Genomic DNA, 24682 nt, shown 5'->3' on the forward strand with positions numbered 1-24682 from the left:
TATTCTCCTTTGTGTTTTTTGGTATAAGCTAGGAAAGCTTCCACATATTTGTCTAGTTTGTTGCTAGATCCTCCCATAGGACTAGAGGGATCATTTTTTTCCACAAAAAGGATTGGCTGCACAACAAAATGGTGACTCATCTGTGGAGCTTATAACCCTTCAAACCTCCTTTTTATGTTTGGTCTTTTTGATTAGTTTGGCCAACCTCCTAGTGATCTCTTAGGTTCATTTTGGGTCCACATTCTAAGTAGTATGTTATTTAGAGTGTTAAGTTTGGATCTCTCTTTGAGTTCTTTTCATTTTCCTAAGTCTTTCTCACCCAGCGCATTTTCTCTAGAAACAGTCGCGTTGTTAGCGTTGATTTTACCCATTAGAGTCACATTGAAGATGTTGTCATCTTATCAGCACAGGTTTTTACCATTAAAGTGGCACTAAAAACCCCTGTCAGCAAGGATTTTTACCTTTAACGTAGCGTTGGTCCAAAAAATGAGCATTTTTAGGGTTTCTACCAAAACGTTCTAGTGTGACTTGATCTCTGAAGCGTCCTCCTGCCCTGTGTGCATAGAACTTTCCATTATTTTTATTGATTTCTTATTGGTTTCTAGAAGTCCATCCCATTGTTTGAAGTAGTTTTTGATTCAAATTATAGCATTATAATTTTATTAACATAAATCATTAACCCAATGCAGGTAAGGTTGTGAGATGTTGCGCAAAATATTTGCAAGCTTAACACTATGAGTGTTGATTAATCTAACTAGTCAACCATACAAAACTAATGACTCTTTCCTTCATCAATCACTTAGTAGCAAAGGCTATAGACTGGATCAAACATCCCTCTATAGCTCTTAAGATTGTTGATGATGAATAGGAAAAGATACATAAATCAACTTACAACAAACTCAGAAATTCACTCAACATTATAAATCAAATATTCATTGAATGAATTCCACACATTAACATGAAACTAGTTCATTTAATCAATTGTTGTTGATATATTAGTAAGAGTGCATTAGCTGTAGGAACAAATTATTATTACATAACAGAAATAAAATGCATAAACACTAAACTACGGGAGTTGTGAGAAAAGGGGGCCCTCCCTTACTCACAACCCCTTCAAATTAGAAGAGCTTCCTCAAGGAAATAGATAGAACGTATAATATTGTATTAATTTGAAAAAGATACAATCTAGTACAATCTGATATGCAGTCTTAGCTAAAACCAACCCAACAACCCCTATCTTATAAACTAGAACATAATTTATACATTTATAAAAGCCCATATATAGCTCGAAGTAAGGAAGAATACTAATCTAAGCCATCGACTAACAGTCCTGCTACAAAATATCAAATTTAGCCACACTGGGTCTAATCCATGATTGAAAGCATGGATTAGACGAAATTCGTTACATGGATGTAGCTTTCCTCCAAACGACAAATGAAAGAAGGTTTATGAATCTGGGTGGTATCGTTGGTAGATCTAAAAAGGCCAATAGGACAACATCCATATATGATAGATTCCTAGTTAGAAAATTATATATTACAGATCTACATAGACACAATACAATTCCCTCATATATAGTGAGGGGTTGCCTTCTAGGGCAAAAAACCCTAAATTAAACATAACTTCTACCATCATATGTACGCCTAATGAATGACCTAGATTGACTATGAAATTACAACATTTTACAAGGCAAATTTACATCTATTTTTAGCTTCGGGGGAGCTGCCCCCGATCCCCTACCAAGGGGAGCTCCTAAAGATCATTGTCGCCCCCCCTAGACCCCCCTTGTAGTGCAAATATTACAGGCGGAGTTGCCACCAAATTACGAACTGGGGTCCAACGCAATGATACCTTTGGATAAAGAAGATAATCAGGCTCCAAACTTAACAATCTCACACTTGGAGACTGATTATAGCAACTCCACCACTGCTTCATTTGTTGGACAATGACTCCAATTTAGACTTGGTTGTTTCTCGTCTTCATCATCATACTTGAAGACCAATTGGAACTGAGAAAAATCTCAATTTCTCCCTGGTTACAACTTTTGTTAACATATCTACAGGATTCTGGCTAGTGTGTATCTTTTCCAGCTTCAACTGTCTATCTTCCAACACTGACCGTATGAAATGATACTTGAGTTGTATATGTTTTGTCTTGGAATGAAATGCAAAGTTCTTTGCAAGATGTATGGCACTCTGGCTGTCACTATATAAGCTACCGAACTCTTGCTTCTTACCGAATTCATCCAAAAACCTTTGTAACCAAATCATTTCTTTACTAACCTATGTAGTAGCAACATGCTCTGCTTCCATTGTTGATAGTGCAACAACACTTTGTAGTTTTGAAACCCAACTGACAGAGGTTCCACCTACAGTAAACACATACCCTGTTGTGTACCTCCTGTTATCTCTATCACCCACCATATCTTCATCAACATATCCCTGTAAAGAAATGTTTGAACCACCAAAGCATAATGCTTGATTTTTGGTACCTCTCAAATACCTGAGAATCCACTTCACCGATATCCAATGTTCTTTTCCAGGATTGGTCATGTACCTGCTTACAACTCCCACTGCATGTGCAATATCAGGCCTTGTGCAGACCATTGCATACATTAAGCTTCCAACCACTGATGCATATGGAACTTTAGACATATAAGCCATTTCTTCCTGAGTCTTGGGGCACACCTCCTTACTTAGTTTGAAATGGCTAGCCAAAGGTATACTAATTGGTTTTGCATTCTGCATATTAAATCTTTTCAACACCTTTTCTATGTACTCACTCTGAGGCAATGTTAATTTTCAATTCTTCCTGTCTTTAGTTATTCTCATACAAAGGATTTGTTTTGTAGCACCCAAATCCTTCATTGCAAATGAGTTTGCCAATTTGCTTTTGAGCACATTTATTTCCTGCATGTTAGAACCTGCAACAAGCATTTCATCTACATACAATAACAATATAATATAGCTACCATCATTTTGCCTTTTGAGATAAACAGAATGATCAGAGTGACATCTAGTATAACCTTGTTCAGACATAAACCTGTCAAACTTTAGATACCATTGCCTTGGAGCTTGTTTTAGGCCATACAAGCTCTTATTCAACCTACACACTAGTTTATCCTTCCTTGTTACCTCATATCCTTGTGGTTGCTACATATATATCTCTTCCTCCAAATCCCCATGGAGAAAAGTTGTCTTTACACCTAGTTGCTCAAGATGCAAATCTTCAGCTGTTACTAGACTTAAAATATTTCTGATTGAAGTCATTTTAACAATAGGAGAAAATATCTCATCAAAGTCTATAACCTTTTTATGTGCAAACCCCTTCACCACAAGCCTAGCTTTATACCTTTTTCTACCTCCATCTTCTTCCTTCAACCTGTAAACCCATTTATTCTGCAATGTTATTTTACCTGCAGGAAACCTGACTAAGTCCCAAGTATGGTTATGTGTTAAGGAGTCCATTTCTTCTTTCATGGCTTACCACCACTTCTTCCTGGTTTCTACCTACACTGCTTCTTCATAACATTCTGGTTCACCAGAATCAGTCAGCAATACATAATATAATGAAGGAGAGTATCGCTCAGGGAGTCTACTTATCTTGGTAGATCTTCTAACACCACTTTCAGATGTTTGAGGTGCTTGTTATTGTTGTTCTGGTTGTTGATCATTATGATTTTCAGGCACCTTCACCTTTTATGTGATCTCATCAAGCACCGTGCATTCTCTGTTTTCTTTTTCTTGTTTCTTTTCCTACATCTGATCCTTATACAAAACCTTTTCATTGAATATGACATATATGCTCCTAATTATTTTGTGTTTTTCATAATCATAAAAGTGGTAACCAAAATCATTAACACCATATCCAATAAAGGTACATTTCTTTGATTTTGCCTCAAGCTTTGTTCTATGTTCTTTATTAATGTGACAAAGGCTTCATAACCAAAAGTCTTTAAAAATGAGTAGTTTACCTCTTTACCTGTCCATGCCTCCTTTGGAATACCACCATCCAAGGAACTTGAAGACCCTCTGTTTATTAGATAAACAATAGTATCAACAGCATCTTCCCAAAATTGTAAAGGCAATCCTGCATGCAATATTATGCACCTTGCACGCTCCATGATTGTCTTGTTCATCCTTTCTGACACACCATTTTCTTGTGGTGTTCCTAGAACTATCTTCTCTCTGCGAATTCCATTCTCTAAACAATATCTATCAAACTCTTTGCTGCAATATTCACCTCCATTATCTAATCTGAGACACTTCAACCTTTTTCCTGTCTCATTTTCAACCAAAGCTTTGCATTTCTTGAAAGTATCACATACATCATATTTATTTTGAATACAATAAATCTAGATCTTTCTGGTTTCATCATCAATAAAAGTAACATAATAATGAGAGCCACCGAGAGATGATACCTGAGTAGGTCCCCATACATATGTATGCACAAGCTCTAATTTGTTGCTCTTCTTTTCTTTCCCAGCTCTGAGGAATCTAAGTCTCTTCTGTTTTCCATAAACACAATTCTCACAGAATTTTAAATCAACATGCTTCAAACCTAGTAACAAATTTCTTGAGTGAAGAATATGCATCCCCTTCTCACTCATATGCCCAATCTTATGATGCCACAATGTCGTATCTTTTCATATATAGGTTAAAGCAATAACATAATTAGAAATACCATTGCATAAATACAATGTAACAACCTTTTCTCCTTTTTCTATTACCAAGACTCCTTTACTGACCTTCCAAGTTTTATCTGTAAAAGTAGTCACACAGCCTTCACCTCCCAACTGCCATGTTGAAATTATATTTTTCTTCAAATCTGGAACATGCCTTACCTCCTTTAATAGCCATTGATTTCCATTCTGATGTTTTATGAAAATTGTACCCATTCCAATGATTTTACAGGGTTTATCATCACCCAATCAAACTTGCCCAAAATCTCCTTGAACATAACCATGAAAATGGTTCCTATCAGGTGTGGCATGGAATGAGGCCCCTGAATCTACCACCCAGGCATCAATAATATTTTCTAATGAAAGAATCAAAGCATCTTGCAACACATCACCTGTCACATTCACTTCATGATTGTTTTCTTGTTGCGCGTCTCCTTCTTTTCCCTTTCAAGACTTGCAGTCTTTCTCCAGGTGTCATTTCTTCCCACATTTCTAGCACATTATCCCCAATCTAGACTTGGATCTACCTTTCCTTGACTTACTATGATATCATGGGCTCTTTCCTCTTTCCATTTTTCCTCCCCTAGTATCTGCAATCAAAGCATTACCTGATGTCTCACCGGAGCTTTTCTGTTGCATTTCCTCGCTAAGGATTGCACCGACAACATCATCAAACTTTAAAGTACTAGATCCAGAGATAGAGTTACTAATGGCTATAACTAAACCATTTCAACTTTCTAGTAATGAGCACAGAAATAACAGAGCCCTAACTTCATCATCAAAAGTTACCCCTGCAAAACGTAACTGACTGGTAACTATATTAAATTCATTTAAATGATCAACAACAGATCCACCTTCTGATCTTCATATTAAATAAATGCTTCATAAGAAATACCTTATTTAAGGACGAGTATTTTTCATATAGTTTGGCCAATGCCTTCATTAAACCCTCCGTTGTCATTTCCTTTGAAATATTAAACAATATCGTCTCTACTAGGCACAACCGTATTTTTCCAAGTGCCTTTCTGTCGAGAATATCCCATTCTGTGTCTGTCATACTTATCGGCTTCTTTGTCTTTCCACTCAATGGTAGGTATAGATATTTCTGATACAGATAATCTTCCATCTGCATCTTCCACAGCTGGTAGTTTTGGCCATTAAATTTTTCGATCCTAAACCTACCATCTTCCGCCATTGCTCCCACTCAAACTAGGAACCCTTCTCTCCTACGAGTTTATCAGCCAAATAGACCTTCGGTTCTGATACCAATTGTTAGAAAATTATATATTACATATCTACATAGACGCAATGCAATTCCCTCATATATAGCGATGGGTTTCCTTCTAGGGTAAAAAACCCTAAATTAAACATAACTTATATCGTCGGATGTCTACCTAATGAATGACCCAAATTGACTATGAAATTACAACATTTTATAAGGCAATTTTACATCTATTTTTAGCTTCGGGGAAACTTCACTTCACCTATTCCCCTGCCAAGGGGGGCTCCTAAAGATCGTTGTCGCCCCCCCCGGGACCCCTCTTGCAGTGCAAATATTATGAGCAGCGTTGCCACCAAATTACGAACTGGGGTCCAATGTGGTGATACCTTTGGATAAAGTAGATAAGCAGGTTCCACACCCAACATTCCCCACAAAACCCATGTTCTCGTTTGAATTAGATATTTGTGGAACATATCTAACCGCCGATGTTGTTGTAGGAAATCCGGGCGGTTACAGGAAATCCGTGGCTACAGGAATTCCAGAGTGTTTGCAGGAAATAGGATCACACAACTGTCTGTAGGAAATGCGGGCCTGTTTTCGAATCAAAACAAATATGCACAATAACTCTAGATTATTTGGCATGGTAATTAAATAAAGAACAACTAGCTGTAAGGAATACTTAAAGTTAAGGTAAAAGACACTTTTTCATGTTAATTTGCATACCTTTAGCCTACAATACCCTTTTGGAAAAAACCTAAGTATTATAACCGAAATAGGCATAATAGGGGTTAAAGATAGTTCAAAATGGGAGAGGTAAAGTATGGAAAAGGGTGTCAAAATTGGGCAAAACCAAGCCCCAACATCTCCCCCACACCTAATTTCTTGCATGCCCCTTATGCAAGCAAAAATTTTGCATCTTCCCCAAAAATAAAAATAAAAAGGAAATCATTCCTTATCCTGAGCTGCAGCTACTGCAGCCAACTGATCTGCTACCTCTGCCAACTGGTCCAACTGGTTACCACTAGATTCTGCAGGAATTTGACCCTTGTATCATTTATTCTTCTCTTTCAATCGATTCTAGCATGCTTCCTTTTCATAATTCGGGCCACTTTCTAAACCCACTCATGTTCTTTTTGTATACGCAGGTTGTTCTCCTTCAGGGTCTCATTTTCCTTTCTCAAGGCTCTTTATGAAATGGTGAGATCGATGATGATTTCTTCCAATTCCTGCAGAGACTGTCTCTTCTGGGGGGTTACTTCCCCTTCCTGATGTCCTTAGAGAGATTGAGGGGACCCAAGGTCCTCCTTTGCTTGTTGTTCTCTTGATGTGTCATTCCTGCTTCCATGCAACGGGGAGTCCTGAAAGGACATTACTTCTTCGCCGATGAACTCGACTGACTCGGTCTTCTCTTACCTTTGGGTAGGTCGTGGTGTTTCTCCTTCTTCTTATCTGGTGTCTCGGGAAACACTTTTGCATCCGCAATATCCTTTATATCCAACTGAAGAGCCTAGATTCTAGTAAATATTTTCGCAGAGGCGGAAGTGCCATTCTTTGACTGAGGTTGTTTACCCATAATATCCCCTGTCACTAACACTTCCTCATCTCTTTCCTTCCTTCATTTGTAGCCTAAGGGTCTGTGGCTTCTTCTTCTTTGGTTTTTCTACAGGCTTCTTTTCAGTGGGCTTCGAAGAGTCAAGGTCGTTTCTTCTTTCCTTCTTTACCAGTGGCCCATGAGTCCGTGGATTTTTCTTTAACTTTTCCAGTGGTTTTTCCTTCATAGACTCTAAACGATCGGAGTTTTTCTCTTCCTCTTTTTCCTTTATCTTTAGTTCACGCATCAACGGCTTTTTCTTTGGTTTTTTTCCGGTGCTTCCTCCATGGAATCTGAGGAATCAAAATCCTCATTTTCTGCAAATTAATTTTTGGATAGGAACTTCTCCCATGTATGCTTCTTGTCTTTCAAAACCTCCCCCAGGATTATTTTCACCAGCCCATGGTGATAGAGATTTTCCTCTAAATTTCCCCCCCTCTCCTTGGTGGTCGTCGACATTTTCATCAGAGACATTCTCAAGTAATATGGAAAATTTAACTACTTTTCATGAAAATGACGAGGAGCCGAATGTGAAACAAGAATGCAATCCCAAAGCGAACTTCACATGTTATGTATTTCTGCAGGAAAAACAATACATTTTGCTACTTACTTTTCAAGAAATCCTGCGAAATTCCCTTACTCCAGTCGGGGTCTGAATGCTCTTTACAAAGGAAATATGTGCACAAGCCCTTATTGAAATGCTGGTTGTTAAACCAACATTCTCCCAGCTGTGGAATTTCAAATGATCATGCTACCATACACTCAAGCAACCTGAATTAGACATCCCCAACTTGAGCCTTATCAGCATTCAGATTCAGGGTGAAATATTTTGTTACTTCTGAGTTGTGGCCACGAAATTACTGGAAAAATGGTAGCCACCCTGCTTTTTCCAATCTCTCCTTACTGCGAGGGTCGGCCTCCAGCAACTCAGGCCCTTGCGGCTCGAAGTGGATGGGGGCACGTAATTTCGACATGGTGAAAAACTGGAAGACAAGGCATATGCACTTCTTTGAAAATATCAGGTTTAAGCTTTGCAACAGACTCACGCGACAAGGGAGGGCTTATTATAGAAAGTTATCAAAAAGCACGGGATTTTCGAGAGACAGGTCGTGATCATGATTATCATCATGATCCGACCTGTAGGAAGATATGGGGAGTACATCTATTGGTCATGTTAGAATCATGGTGATCAAGCGTGGAGTTAGAGTCATAATGCACCGGATTATGGCCACATTTTGCCGCAAGGGTGACCATAGCCGAAAAATCATACAAATGTTAAAAATTAAAGCGTTAATTACCCTTTACCTCAAGTGTCCTATCGCCAGCTGTACTTTACCTTTCTTACCTTCCAACGGTCTAGTCCTTTGGATGACACGTGCCTATCCTTGAGATGATAACCCACTTTAATAGTTAAATCAGATATATGACTTCATAATTCATGACCTCGACTAGTAATTAAAATCTGTTAGTACTTTAAATAATTTAAGTTAATGCTCTGTCTATGGTTTTTGTTTTTCAAAAAATCAGGGTGTCACTGCAGGAAATGGAATCAGGACTGCTAAGCCTTTTGCAGGAAATGGAACTGTGACTACTGAGCCTTCTAGAAAATCGAACCACAACTTTCAGAACTTCTACAGGAAATTAGACCATGACTTGCAGAATTTCTGCAGGAAATCGGACCATGACTTGTGGAGCTTCTGCAGGAAATCGAACCATCAATCAACACTTCTCCCTTGTTTGTGTACAATTCACTTCACATGAATAAAGGTGTTGATGTTGAATGTGCAATGAGCTCATTGGATTACTAGCCATTGAGGTCAGTTGTTAACTAATGCGAGGCCCATCACCTTTAATGAGAGCAAGGACCAAGGTACCCTCATGCATCCAATCGGGTGTGAATTAATGAGTTGTTGTCGAACCCCCCTATAGGATGCAGCAGTAAAGGAGCCATAGTGCTTCCCCATTGCTGTTGGTGAGATAACCTGTCATTAGGGCATACAAGCTTCAAGGCATCATAAGACTCTAATCTTGCACCTAGATAACTTGCTGATGTCGATGGGCCAATATTGTTGGAAGGAGGGCCTTAAGAAATCCCACATCAGTCCAACACAAGCAATCCAAATTTAACTAAAAACAAAATTTATTGAGAGGATCTACTAACCTGTAATTTTAATGAGCCCAGGGTAGTCCATGCTCACTGGATTTCAATTTTCGAGAGACTGAAACACTTGGAAAAGAAGACTCCGAGGGGGATCCTTTTTTGTAACTAGTCCATTGGGCCTGGAAAAAGGAATAAACCTATACCCAATAAACATTCCTCTCATGTTTTACCGAGCACGAGGAGGAACAAAGTGAGCTAATTGTGTCAACAGGAAATCATGAAGAGATAGTGGAAGGAATGATCCCCTCTCTCACCATCTCCAGCTCTCTTTTCTTCACAATTTCTTCCACAAATTCCTCCTTGGATTGTGGTTTTTGATATAACTTGATTCTTTGCCCATTAACCAAGAAGGTAACACTCCCATCAGCAATAGTTTTAACCCGAACAGATCCATTATCAAAAACTTTCCCAATTTCATAGGGGCCCAGCCAATGTGTGTTAAATTTCCCTTTAAAGCTTTTAAATTTTGAATCATATAACAATGTCGAGTCTCCCTCTTTGAACTGATTCTTTTTAATGTATCCGTCGTGCCATTTAACTCGTTGTTGCTGAATTGAGTTAGTATGCTGAAAAGCATCCTGCCTCATCTCATTAAACTCATTGAGCTGCAAGATTCTTTGCTATTGAGCTTCGTCAAGATTTATACCCAAATCTGTTGCCATTTTAAAAGATTTTCTATGAAATTCAATGGGCAATAAAACTTGCTTTCCATACACCAATTCATATAGGGAAAAGCCAGTGGTATTTCTCCATGTGATCCTGTAGGCCCACAATGCTTTAGGAAGTCGGTCAAACCAATCCTTCTTATGTAATTGTACTGTTTTGGTAAGGATTGTCTCCAACACCTTATTTTTTGATTCCACCTACCCATTGGCCTATGGATGATAAGGGGTGGACTTCCGATGAGTAATCTGATATTTCTACACAATTCCCTGCATAATATTTGACACAAACTGAGTACCTTGATCAGTGACTATTTCCCTAGGTACCCCAAATATCACAAAAATATCAAAAAAAAAAGAAAATCTACCACTGTTTTCTTTGTTGCTCTAGGTAGTTCTCTTGCCTCCACCCACTTCATAACATAATCAGTACAAACTAAAATATACTTCTTACCTTTGGACATAGGGTTGATGGGACCTACAAAATCAAGAGCCCACCTCTCAAAAGGTTCTATGAGAACTTGTGGTTGCAAAGGCATCTCGTCTGATTGTACAGGTCGCCCCATTCTCTGGCAGTTGTCACACTTCCATACATATTCTCTTGCATCTTTGAAAATACTTGGACAATAGTAACTTGAACAAAGGACCTTGTAAGTTGCTTGTCTACAAAATGTCCTCCACACGGTTCATCATGATAGTCTCTCAAAATGTCATAGATCTCATCTTCCCTAACACACCTACGAATAATCAAATCAGGTCTAGTGAAAAAAATATCTCCCCTAATCCAAGAGTAATCAACACTTTTCCTAATAATTCTCTTTTTCTGATTAGATGAAAAGTAAGGAGGAAACTTTCCTGTAGCAAGGTAATTGTCCATGTCTGCAAACCAAGGTGTTTTAACAGAAATAGCAAACAAATTTTTATTAGGAAAGCTATCATTAATAGGAACAACCTCACCTACATGGTTGAGTCTAGATAATAAATCAGCTACCTGAGTTTTATTTCCAAGCCTATCCAATACCATGATGCCAAATTCCTACAACAACAAAAGCCACCTAGCAATCTTGCCATTAGTAACTAGTTTATTCATGAGAAATCAAATGACAGAGTGATTAGTGTGTACAAAAACTTCATAGCCCATGATGTAATGTCTAAACTTATTAATAGCATAAATAATTGCAAGTATTGAAGCAAGTATTGTAATGCTACAAGTTTGTCATGCTTTTGATGTGATGTGGATGGGATCCAAGTTGGAGGAATGACTTTGAATCATACACAATGGTTGTAATTCCTTCTTCTATTCAATAAATTATTTGAACCTTTCTCCCATATGTTTGTATATTTGTCTTATGATGCTTATATGTGTGAAATGTATCTCATTCCATTCACTTGTATTCAATAGATCTTTTTCTTTGATCAGTTCTTTTCCTTTTGTTTGTATTTATAGGTACTTCTCAAGCGTGTTAAGTATGGGAAGGAGCGATAGGATTGATACAAAGGAGACAAGAGGAAAGCAGAACTACAAGTAGGTCTTCTCATCTTCTTTGTCTTATCTATTGCTTATAGGAAAATGCTAAAATGCTTTAAAATGTTGTTCTAGATATGGCTATTTATCTATGGAATTAGGATTTATCCGTAGATACCAAATTCTCCAAAACAAAGAACTCGTGGGAGCATGTGCCCATACCAGCTGATCTGGTCTATCTCTTAGCCTGACATTAGACCTGGTCAGTTCCTTGGTGAAGTTGTGTCACTCCTCCCTGTTATAGACATTTTTGTGCCTCGCGTCATGGAGCATGAAATGTCGATAATTACAGGGATCCTCAGTCCCTAAACATGTTGTTCTTACCCCTAAAAGAACAAGGTCATCAAACAACAGCACTTCCAATCAGTTCTCCACCTGAAAACACTTCAAAACAGGCTTATTTTGGATCATGTCAGCTGCTCCACTGAGCTTCTGCGCTGGAATGCAACTGTCCCTCCTTGTACCTGCGCTGGAAGTCAAGATTAATGAAGGCTACCTGCGCTGGGCGAGATTGGCCAAGTGGCACAGTCATCCTGCAAGGTGTCAACTGCCCAGGAAGCTTCCAAACTGACACTTGGTTCATGAGATTCGCCCTGTGATGAGTAAGAGGTACTTGATCACCATGTGTAAGCAAGGATCTCCAAGTGGACTCAAGAACTGAAGATTAACTGAAGAGGGAGAGGACACAAGGCAGCTTCATGTCAGTCTCAAGCTGACTCATCCTCTCTTCTTCTCTCCTATATATAGAGCTCTTCTATGAGGTCTAAAGAGGCTGGAATTTTGTGTTAAGCAAGGAGGTGCTGTTGGATTACAGTTAGAGCTATTGGGTGATTGTTTTACTAGAGGTGAAGAGGAGAGTTCTTGCTGCTGGGGAGGTGCTGCTGGATTGGAGCCATCATTGGTTGTAACCTTCTCAGAACCCTGTTACTTCTATCAATAAAGTTTTGCATGTTCTCCTATATACTTGTATTGCATTGATGTATTGTATTTACATGTATATTTGATTCACCCTAATCCATGCTTCAGTTATGAGTACATGTATCTTGTAGTTTCCTCTCTTGTTTTGTGCAGGATCTGTGTGTAGCTGGACCGGCAAAGAGAGCAAGGAGTTGGGAACAAGAGACAAAGAGAGAGGACAAGGATCGACTAAGCGAAGGACACTAGGTTGGTTGACCTTCTTTTCCTTCTCTCTGTACTTTCATAAAGGAAATCATCAAAGCTTTACTTTCAGTTGTTGCTAAAGACTGTCACCTTTAGAGTAGGGATAGGGTCATCCGCATCGGATACTTTTCCCCACAACAAACTGGCGACTCCACTAGGGAGCCTAGTATCTTGTTGGTGTTTGTAGTATTTTGCTATTCATTTCTTGAAGAAAAGAGTACCAAATCGAAAAGCTTTTGACTATATCAAAAGCGAAGTAGAGGGACTGTTACTCTTGCTCATTTGCTGAGCAAATTCAAGATTTGAAGAGCTTATCTACAAAAGACTCTTTACTCTTTGTGATAGATCTTCATCCTCTTGATCATCCCTTAGCCTGTACTTGACCTATAGCTTTTTATTTCAGCAAAAACAGTGCATTTTTGAGCTTTTTATGACCCGGAATTCTTTGTAGACGAAACTCTCGTGAGTCAGTGCAGGCTGTCCACAGGCAGTCTGCATTACAGCGCGAGTGCTCCCTTCGGGAACTGCGCTGAGAGTCAAACTGGCAGACTAGAACCTGCGCTGGTCCAGTTAGCCATTGTCTTGCTCAGCTTTCCCTTTGTGTCTTAGCCCTGTTTTCACTTGTTTTTGCTGATTGCTTGCTGGTCATTGTACTTGCTGTAAACCACTTCTCCTTAACATTATTCCGCCTCAGTTGTGTGATGAAACTGTGAATGTTGTTTCAGTATTTCTTGTTTCAGTTACAGTTTCCCATTGTGAAAAGCGAACCAGTATAGCTGTGGCCTCTTAGATCCTGAACTGTAAAAGTGTCTTTGTGATCTGAAGAGTTAGTTTTATTACTGTTCATGGTTGTTTGAGTTTGTTTGTCTTTCACTTTATGGTTTGAATTCATATAATTTTAGTGTTGAAACAAGTACCTGTAAAGCGTCTTTTCATTTTAGACAATACTTGTTTGTTTACGCTTCAAATTGAATTCAAAAATTATACAACAATTTCCTTTTGTCTACATCAACATTAAGGGAAAAGAAAAGAAATACATGCATCTTGCATTTGCTTTTTGATAAGTTTGGGTGTCTGACCTAGGAGAAAGTGCATTAGTTTGTGCTTGGTGCTCTGTGTGGAAAGATATTGTTTTTCTCTCCCCTCAGTAGTTAGGATTTTCAAAGCTAAAAAGATTGTGAAAGCTTGCTTATCATTTTAGCTGCATTTATGAATTTGTATCAATACATCTCGTGGTGATCCTGAAAGACAAACTGATAAACAAGATCAACTTAAAATATATTGAATGAATCTAAAAACGCATTGTAACATAACGCTCACAATAGAGGTCTAGGTAGAGACGTGTTCCAGCGTCGTTAAACGTAGTGACTGTCGATCTCTACGAAGGTGGGTGATTCCTCCTGAGGGACGATAGCACTAATACGGACTTGAGCTCCCGCGTACCGTCGCGTATATTGGGAGACCCCTATAGGCAATTATCCTTTATCCTTAGGAAGCCGTGTCGACCGCCCTACTGATCGCGATGCAGTGAACACAGCATTCACGAAGATCGACCACCCGTACCGTAAAACGTATTCTGTGGTTTCGCGAAAGGTTTGGCACACCCTCTGCCTAGATCTCCAGAGCAGTTTCTTTTGGCCCTTTTCAAACTCTATAACTGAAAAGGTCCAACCGAGCATTTGTCACTTCGGGCTCGTTAATACATCGAAGGCGACTAGAGTCATCTTTAGCTTTTTCTCGACTCTTAAAACATGAAAAAGCAAAGTTGTGTCTAAAAGCGTCTAATAAAATTCATTCAATACGGAAACATAATTCCCCTTTTTGTATTTTAGTTGATCAAGTAATCCGCAACCGTGGAGGAAAGTCAATTAAAACTCCGTCGTTCGGGGAGACTTGCGAGTCAACCACCTTTGTCTCCGGAACCGAGAGTAGTACGGACGAAGCGAACTCGCTTGACCAGGTCAAAATCTCCTTTTAAAGTTAGAACGGAAGTTCCAACAACATCTGAGATTCTGGTCACTCCCAATATTTCTGGAATCCCTGCCTCTATTGAAGAAGTTCAACAGCAACAGAAGGACAGTTGTACTGATCCTAGTCTGAAAAAAAGTACTTGCATAACTGAACCAGTTCCATCTGAAACCGGTCCACAGAGTCTTGTTGTTCAAACAACTGTCGCTGTCGAAGCAACCCCTTCTTCGGCACCAGAAATCTTTTACGGACCTGACGGTCTTCCTCTTCCTCCTGGTCTGATTGCAATAGAGGAAATCGTAGAGGACCAGCAAGCAAATACTCCAATTCATTTTGGAGTAGGTACCACTCTTTTTCCTTCTGCATCAGAAGTTTGTCCATCGCCACAGGAAGTTCCTGAAAAATCGTTAGGAAGTTTATTGGATAGACTTAAAATGTCTGAACAACCGTCGACATCTAGAACTGTGCCAAATGACACAGCGACAGCAGAAGTTCCTGCTGCCAATCCAACGATGTTTGCCGGCATACCAGCCGTCCCGACTAGCTCTCATCAGCTAGAAGGAGTCCACCCAGGGACTATTATGACAACTTGGTCTGTTCCAGTTTGTTCTTCCGGTATAATACCCGGTAATTCTTATGTTGAAACTAGACAAATTGATCCCTTTGGAAATCATTTTGGGCCATCCAGTCCTCAAAGGCCATCTATACCCTTGAGCTCCGGATTGTTACCGTATGGGGGGCAATATGCCCTTTCACATCCTCTTCCGGGGGTATACCCATACGGCAGTTTTCAACCACATTCAGGTTTGACTGAAGTAACGACGAGTGGTTGGGTACCTATGTTACCCCAACAACCAAGAGTTGTATATTCTATGCAACAATGTGTACCTATGTCTAGTATCCCGACGACGCCAGCAATTGTAACCGTGTCGCAAGTTCAATCGATGCCTGTTGTATGTCAACCCCAAGTTGTAATGCAACAGCCTATTGACCCTGCAACACAACCACAATCGCCAACTGCCGGGACGACACAGATACAAATGGGGACCATAACCCCGCATCTTGGTCCGTCGGTTAGTGTCGCACAGCAAAACATGGCTTCACAACCATGGATGGTGCAATACCAACAACCTCAGTTTCAACAGGTGTACCAAGGATCTGAGCAACAGATCTTTGCAAATAGTGGGCAACCCTATATTCAGAACGGGTTAAATCAACCACTTTACAGTGGCCAAGCCCACCAGCCATATCAGTCATATCAACATCAGTTGCATTATGCTGGTATGCAAAGGCCTACTGCTCAGGCGATTCCATCGTATCCTGGGTACGCCTCGCCAAACCTGAATCAGCAGTTGCCATTCGTGGCAACCTTAGAATTACCAGATTTACATCGATTAACGAACGATCCAATCGCCTATGCCCATTGGTGGCCATCGATTCCTCACAAACTTCCTTCGGACATTCCTAAATTCAATGGAAATCCGGGCGAAGACCCGTCAAATCATGTGATGACATTCCATCTATGGTGTTCGTCGAATACCTTGAATGATGATTCGATAAGGCTTCGTCTTTTCCAGAGGACATTGACTGGTCCGGCGGCCAAATGGTATATTGAATTACCTAGAGCCTCTTTCGACAATTTTAGTTCCCTAGCCACGACTTTCTTAACACACTTTCAGTTACTATAAGGTACGAAACTGGAACAGAGATCTTGACCAATTTCAAGCAGACAATTGCCACACATATATCTGATCATATACATGAGTGGCGTCGTCGTCGCAGAATGGTAAAAACCTATGTTCCGGATCAGCTATTAGCTGAGTGGTTTATAAAATCGCTTCTGCCGGCAATAACAGAAGATGTGGCCAAGGGAGGCGTCGTAACAGAGGAGCAAGTTATTGCTCGTGCTCAATATTTGGACTTAGTATATACTCAGTCGGGCACGCTCTATGATAAGATACCTGATGCCCCCAGACCGGAATTTTCAATCCCTCCTCCTCCCGGATCGAATAGTGACTCTCATGCCGGTGATGGCGTGATTGGAACTGCAAACGCTAAGTCGACAAGGGATTCGAATAAGAAAGCCCGTAAGACTTCGAATCAAAAAGCAAATCAAGAGATTCTTGCTTCGGAGGTAAATGCTGTATCTACGGATAAAGACAAAAACTCCAATCAACCAGGAAGCAAGAAGAAACAAAACAAAGGGAAGAAGAAGAAACAAGGTGAGTCATCCCCTCAAAAAACTTCTTCAAACCCTCCTGGGCAAAGGAAACAATTTCCTCCATGTCAAATATGCGATGAAAATCATTCAACCAAGAACTGTCCGTTCAAAGCTGAGTTAAAGAGGTTCTTTAAAAGTTCCCAAACTTCAGCTGTGTTGACTGATCCATTTCCCGCCCCAGGTCAAAATATGGTTGATAGTGGAAATGCTTCCCCGTCTCAAGTGCTTATGCTGTCGGTTTCTAAGCAAAATGATGCTTTGATCTCGACTAGGAATAAAGATTATGGGAATCCGCCGGTGTCGAACGACAAAGGGAAAGATCAACCCAGTAGTTCGACAACAACTTCGGCAGAAGTTGTACCCCCCCTCACGCATGAATTAACAATAAAGCCGCCTAAGGGAGTAGTCCACAAGTCGACATTCAACCCTCGCGCCAGAGCGGCGCAACACTATAATATAGTGGAGGATTTGGCCCAATCGCCATCTGCTATGTCAACTCTTGAGGTGCTACAAAATTGCCCATCCCAAAGACAGGCATTGTTATCAGCAATTGGTGGAGTGGATCCTAAAGATTCCAATCTTGTATCCTTTGATCACAAAGGATATGATCCTCAGTTACCAGTGCAATTAGCTTTCCTTATTCAAGTGAAAGCACTCAACAAAACTGTTCATAGAACGATTATTGATGAGGGTGCATCGACATGTATCATGTCGATGAGTTGCTGGAAAACTCTTGGATCTCCAACCTTGTCGCGATCTTCGACGACATTGAAAGCATTTGACGGTAGGTCGTACACTCCGTACGGTATCCTAAATAACTTTAAGGTTGAACTAGGAGGAAAAACAGTAGAGATTGATGTTGAAGTCATTGATGGCGATCTTGACTATAACATCCTACTGGGAAGACCATGGATATATGCCATGGCAGCTGTAGTGTCGACATATTTTAGGAAGATTGCATTCCCGTTTGAAGGAGGGATTACGATCGTCGACCAACAGAATTTCCTCCCTAATGGTTCACAAGTTACTGGAAGCATTCCCCTAATCCATGGGAGCGACCATTCGATAAGAGATATCGGAGTAGGCTTGCTAAAAGATCCCACAATGATGGGAACTTTCGCGTTGCCACCTCCTTTCCATATAGTGGATATCCCGTTTGTAGCAACATGCAACATGGTATCTTCATCGAAGGTCGCAGAAGACAAAGTCGTCATGGATCATCAAGTGGTATTGCCTCCTAGCCCCATTGAAATATTGTAGCAATCAATGTTTCAGGCATGGGAGGCGAGCCCGAATGAACGCTCGTCAAGCGTTTGGGTAGATAGGTCCGAAGAATATGGTACCCCATTAGATCCATGGTCAAAAGTTCATGGGACTGACGAAGGAATCTTACAATCAATGATGATTGAGGGGGCACCATGGAATGATCACCACCATCGTTCCCTTCTTCCAGAGTGTGAAGAAGAAACTCATCACGACCTATATCACCCTTCAGTATTTGAATTCCTAACAAATACTGTAAATACGGTGGATTCAGAACGAAACCTATCCAATATTGAAGAGACTATAGCCATAAACATCTCGACAAAATCTGATGTTGTTGAGAATATTCATGTCGGCAAAAGTTGTTCCCCTTCAGAACTGGAAATATATAGTGCTCTCTTTCGCGAATTTAGAGATGTCTTTGCATGGTCATATGATGAAATGCCAGGCATTGACTCGAGCATAGTTGAACATGAAATTAAAATGTATCCTGATGTCAAACCAGTAAGACAACGGCTTCGGCAGGTACATCCGAAGAAAGCCGCTGCCATTAAGGCGGAAGTTGAAAAACTTCTCCATGCTGGATTCATCTACCCGGTTCCTCTAACCGATTGGGTATCGAATATTGTCCCTGTTATGAAAAAACAAGGGACGATAAGAGTGTGCGTTGACTATAGGGATGTAAACAAAGCTTGTCCAAAGGACAACTACCCTACACCCTTCATCGACCAGATAATTGATGAATGCGCCGGATGTGAAATCTTTTCCTTTATGGATGGATTTTCCGGGTATAATCAAATAAATATCCACCCACAGGACCAGTCTAAGACTGCATTCATCTGTCCGTGGGGCACATTCGCTTATCGAAAATTACCCTTTGGTTTAAAGAACGCAGGGGCGACGTTTCAGAGGGCAATGAATTATGCCTTCCATGACATCAAGAACATTGTTCAACCTTACCTCGACGATCTTCCGGCTCATTCGCGGAAGCGGACTGATCATCCGCGGCATTTGAGAGCGATATTTCTACGTTGCCGACATTACAAGATAAGACTCAATCCGCACAAGTGTGTGTTTTGCGTCGGTTCTGGTCGTTTACTTGGCTTTGTTGTCTCTAAGGATGGGATTCGTCTCGACCCCTGTAAGGTTCAGGCAATCATTAATTTGCCTCCACCTTCAAATTTGCTTCAGATTCAGAAACTCCAAGGGAAAGCAAACTTTCTGAGGAGGTTCATTCCAAATTACGCAGAACTTGCCAAAGGTTATACTCGTCTTTTGAAAAAGGATGTACCTTTTGTCTGGGACCAGGTTGCGCAAGCTTCCTTTGACGCTCTGAAAGATTGTCTAGTAAGAGTGTCATTAATGTACGCCCCGGACTATCAAAGAGATTTTAACCTGTATCTAGCTGCAGCAGATACGACCATTGCGATGGTCTTGGTGCAAGAAGTCGATGGAATCGAACATCCTATTTATTATTTAAGTAAAAACTTAAATGATACAGAAAGTAAATATTCCTATGTTGAAAAACTAGCGCTTGCTGCTGTTCAAGCGATTCAAAGGTTTCGACATTATGTCCTCTTTAGGAAAACTACCGTTCTGTCAGATTGCAATCCCATGACGTATATACTGTCGCGACAGTTGCTTGGGGGCAAATATTCAAAATGGATAGCCATCCTTCAAGAGTTTGATTTAGATTTTGTAAAATCCAAATCGAAGAAAGCTCTAGTTTTCGCGGAATTATTATGCGATCTCCCATCGTCGTCCAACGATGAAACATCAGAAGAGTCAATCGTGGATGAAAATTTGTTTCTGATATCAGTAAGCGATGAGTGGTATGGAGACATCATTGTTTATCTCCAAACCCAAAAATTCAGGCCTAATACCTCACACTCGGAACGGAAACGTATACGATACCAATCTAAAGACTACATGATCGTCGGTGATACACTTTACCGTCGTGGAGTCGATACGGTTCTGAGGAGGTGCCTTACCCATGAGGAGGCCGAAAAAGCCCTGAATGATTGTCATTCAGGCGCGTGCGGGGGGCATCAATCTGGATATGCAACAGCACAAAGAATCTTACGAGCAGGATATTTCTGGCCAACTATGTTTAAAGATTGCATAATAGCTGTCAGAAGTTGCCATGCATGTCAGATCTTTGATAGCAAAACCAGAAGACCGCCCGCACCCTTACAGCCAATAGTTGCTGTTGGGCCCTTCGCCAAGTGGGGCATCGATTTCATGCAATGTAACCCCACCTCGACCGGGGGGCATGGGTATATTATAGTCGCTGTTGACTATTTTACCAAATGGGCCGAGGCGATGCCTACATTGGATAACACTGGTGAAACAGCTGCCCTTTTCTTTTTCAATCATGTAGTCGCCAGGTTCGGCGTTCCGCAAGCTATAGTGACAGATCATGGATCGCATTTTCGCAATCACATGATGGTTGAATTAGCTGCCAAACTAGGGCTATCGCACGACAGCTCTACCCCGTATTATCCGCAATCCAACGGACAAGTTGAGGCAATCAACAAGGTCCTGAAGCGTATGTTGCAAAGGATGATAGGGGTTCACAAAAGAAGATGGCATCTAATCCTGTACTCAGCATTATGGGCTTACCGAACCTCGGTAAAGAACGCCACTGGGTTCACACCATTCCAATTGGTGTATGGCCTGGAGGCAGTCTTACCGATCCAGTGCGAAATTTCGTCTCTTAAACTCGCAATTGACCTCCTCCCCGGAACCTCAGAAGAAGAGGCTCGTTTCTTGGAATTAATCCAATTGGATGAAAACCGTCGTGACGCCGCTTTGGCGAACGAAACCCATAAGAAACGAGTCAAAGCACAGTTTGACAAGAATGTCAAACCTCGCAACTTCTCTGAGGGTGACTTGGTTTTGCTTTACGACCAAGAATCCGACAAATTAGGAGCAGGAAAATTTCAGTCCTTATGGATGGGTCCCTATATTGTTAAAAGGGTGTTAGCAAAAGGAGCCTACGAGTTAATGGATTATGACGGAATACCACTGGCGCAACCCCGTAACGGGTTGTACCTCAAGCGTTACTATGCCTAAATAGTAACCTGAGTGCTTTTGTTGTATTTTGTTTTCGCTAAAATGTTTGTTTCGGTAGTAATCCACCCTTCTCGTTTGTTGCAGATGTCGAATTATTCTGATACATATGTGGGATATGCCGACGGAGCGAGTCGTAGTACGCGGAATTTGTCCTCCGCTGCCTGGGCCATTTTTGATCCAAGCGGCGAGTTAGTGAGTTTCAGAGGTGTGTGTATTGGACGGTCAACAAACAATATCGCTGAGTATAGTGCGTTGATCGAACTCCTCTCTGATACCATCGCTCATGGTATACGCCGACTAATTGTTAGGCTAGACTCACAACTTGTGATACTACAACTCACTGGTATATATTCCGTCCGCAATCCAGCTATTTATCGTATGTTTCTAAGAGTTAAGATTTTGGAAAGAGAGTTTGATTCAATTCAATACCAGCATATTTCCAGAAACTTGAACACATTAACAGATTCATTGGCAAACTATGTATTAGATAGACATTTACAACATATATAAAAAGAGATGCATCGGTGCTATGCAAGTGGATCACAAATAAACTGAAATAAACTCCGAAAATCAAAATATATAAAGCTGTTTATAGTTTGTACATAATGTGCTGTAATCAAAACAAAATTGGTCATATGACCTAGAACTCAAAAAGATGCTAGGGGGCACCCTAGCCTAGTGGTGCTCATGAAAGTACGTCACGGTCTGTGTGATCATGCGCAAGAGACGAGTCCATCGTCTAGGCACGCCGATGGTGTGCCGCTGCAACTGTAAAGGTAACTCGTCAATCTGTACATCCGGAAGACCACGAGTAAGGCTCTCAACCTGCTCCTGCACAGCTGCAAGTATCTCAGTATCACCAAGGTCGCGAATAACCACTCTCCTAGCAGGCTCTGCTGCTGGGGCAGCAACTGGCGATCGTGGACGAGCTACTGGACGAACAGGACCAACATCTGCATGCACCCAAGAGTTTGATCAGTTTTGAACAGTAAACATCATGAATAAAAACAATAAATAGTGATATGGTCAGAGATTTTACCAATAGCGCCCCATTGCTCGCCATCCGGAAGCACCAAGTCCGGATCACCTCGGTAGTCCATACCCACATATGGATACTCAGAAAATGCCATCTCCTGACGCTCGAACCACCTAAAGAAGGACTCAGTGAATGTAATATGAGGTTGACCAGCATGCCGGGACATATGGTCAACCCACCTCTGCATGCGTGGCTCGGTCGGAGAAGGCACATCAAGCAAGATGTACTGAGGTTGCATCAATGGGATTTTCTCCAAGACAAAGGCAGTCAGAATAGAACCAAATCCAAAGTTCTTCAGCCCCCCGTCCTTTACCTTGGTCAATTGACTTTTCATCTGGATAAGTACTGCATCACACCAGTTAAACACTTTCGGTTGGAGACACTCCAAGGCGTGCTGCATATAAGATCTGTTGGCAACATGTAAAGCTGCGCTACCGGCCATCCTACCAATGGTGAACAGAATGGACCTGAGAGACCTGTCAGTAATGTCACGGATATTGATCTTGTCGTCTTTGCTCGGCTGTGAACCTTCCCGGCAATACTGACGGATATAGTCTCTGGTGGAAGTAGTCCCTCGAGCCGTACCTGACAAAGAAATGGGAGCACCCCGCCTTGACAACCCAGTCAAGAAGTACATGTCCTCTATGGTCAAGGGGAAGGACTTCCCCCTAATCTGGAATACTTGGTTAACAGGATCCCAAGCATCAAGCATATACTGCAGTAAAGAAATCTGTGCTCTCATGCTAGAGATACGGAAGAACTTCAGCAGGCCACAGTTCCGAAGTGCGCTCACCGTGACTGGGTCATGGAGTGCAACCATGTCCTCTGCTTCATGTTCTCGTTCTCGCCATGTAAGGGACATTTTGTCCAAAGTTCCCTACAATCAAACAAGAGAAGGAGTAAGTTCCTGATTTTGATGAAAATCTGGCGAAAAATCATCAAAAAACTCATGCAAAATCAGCTTTTTTTAGGCCCAGCGCAGGCAGAGAGTCTTCCTCCTGCTCTAGAACTCAGTCTGCCTTAAGGCTGCCTGAAATACAGCGCAGATTTCGAAAGGGGAACCTGCGCTGATGCCAGGGCGCCCTAATGAAACCCCTGGGGCCCAGAAACTCTGAAAAACATGCATGAAACTGAAAAAGGAAACCATGAAAGTGAAGGGCTAAGGTTTAGCTCCTACCTGGTCCAAACGGCGCCGAAAATCGTCCACAGAATCTCCCGGAATCAGCTGGTGAAAATCAAGGAAGAAGAGGCACCTCCAGAGCTCCAACAAGCAAAATGCAAATGAAATGGTAAATGAGAGGTAAAAACCCCTTTTTATGACTTTTTACACAGTTTAAAGTTAAATATTAGGGTGATAATCTCGTTTTCATGCAAATATTGTCCATTTCTAACAAAATTTGTTGCAGCAATTGAAGATGAAGTACTACATTTGAAAAGAGAAAAGCTAGTAAAAGTAAAAAATTAAATTTGACCATGAATCGAGCAATTTTACCACGGAATTTATGCTCGTTAAAAAAATAGAAAAGTGTGAGCAGAGTTTTTCGCCAAAGTTCAAGCTCATTAAAAAATGAACCTATCTCGGTAAATAACCATTGCGATCGTAAATTTATAAGCCTTAAAAGCCTTGGTCGTGTTTTCATCCATCACCTCCATTTCATTTGGCCGATCGTTCACCCCCATATGTGTGTTTACCTATTTTGAGGAACAGCTGCGAAGAGTGATTTCACCTAGCCATCCTTGTGACACTACCGTGATTGGAAAATTCCAATTTGTACCTGGAATCAGTTGCTATCCCTGTTTATCACTCGTTCCTCAAAAGACGAGTCTTCTTTGAGCTCTTTTCACTGACTCGTAAAACATGAAAAGTTTGCCGAGTTTTTTGCCTTCTAGCTCGTTAAACGACCGAAAGCTATCCCTCCTCTAGATTTTAATCTTTTTGGACCTGAGGGATTATTGCACAAAAAGATCGAGCGCTTGTCTTGTTCGGCTCGTAAAAGTACCGAACAGCCATCCCTTCTGTATTATTTTATACTTTTTCGGACTTAAGGGATTAGATGACGAAAAAGGAATTATGGAGTTGACTTTCTGTACCTTTTCAGACTCTCTAAAAATGAAA

The 24682-nt window shown here is 40.9% G+C and overlaps 1 pseudogene; it reads left to right on the forward strand.

Moving 5' to 3' along the window:
- The first annotated feature begins 8362 nt into the window (after positions 1 to 8362).
- Positions 8363 to 24682, forward strand: part of LOC149161208 (AUGMIN subunit 2-like) — a 35712-nt pseudogene continuing 19392 nt past the window's right edge.

Source organism: Pinus tabuliformis, chromosome 5_2, assembly GCF_031772625.1.
Source record: "Pinus tabuliformis cultivar Carrire ecotype Pingquan chromosome 5_2, CPIR1, whole genome shotgun sequence".
In the NCBI taxonomy this organism is placed as follows: Eukaryota; Viridiplantae; Streptophyta; class Pinopsida; order Pinales; family Pinaceae; genus Pinus; species Pinus tabuliformis.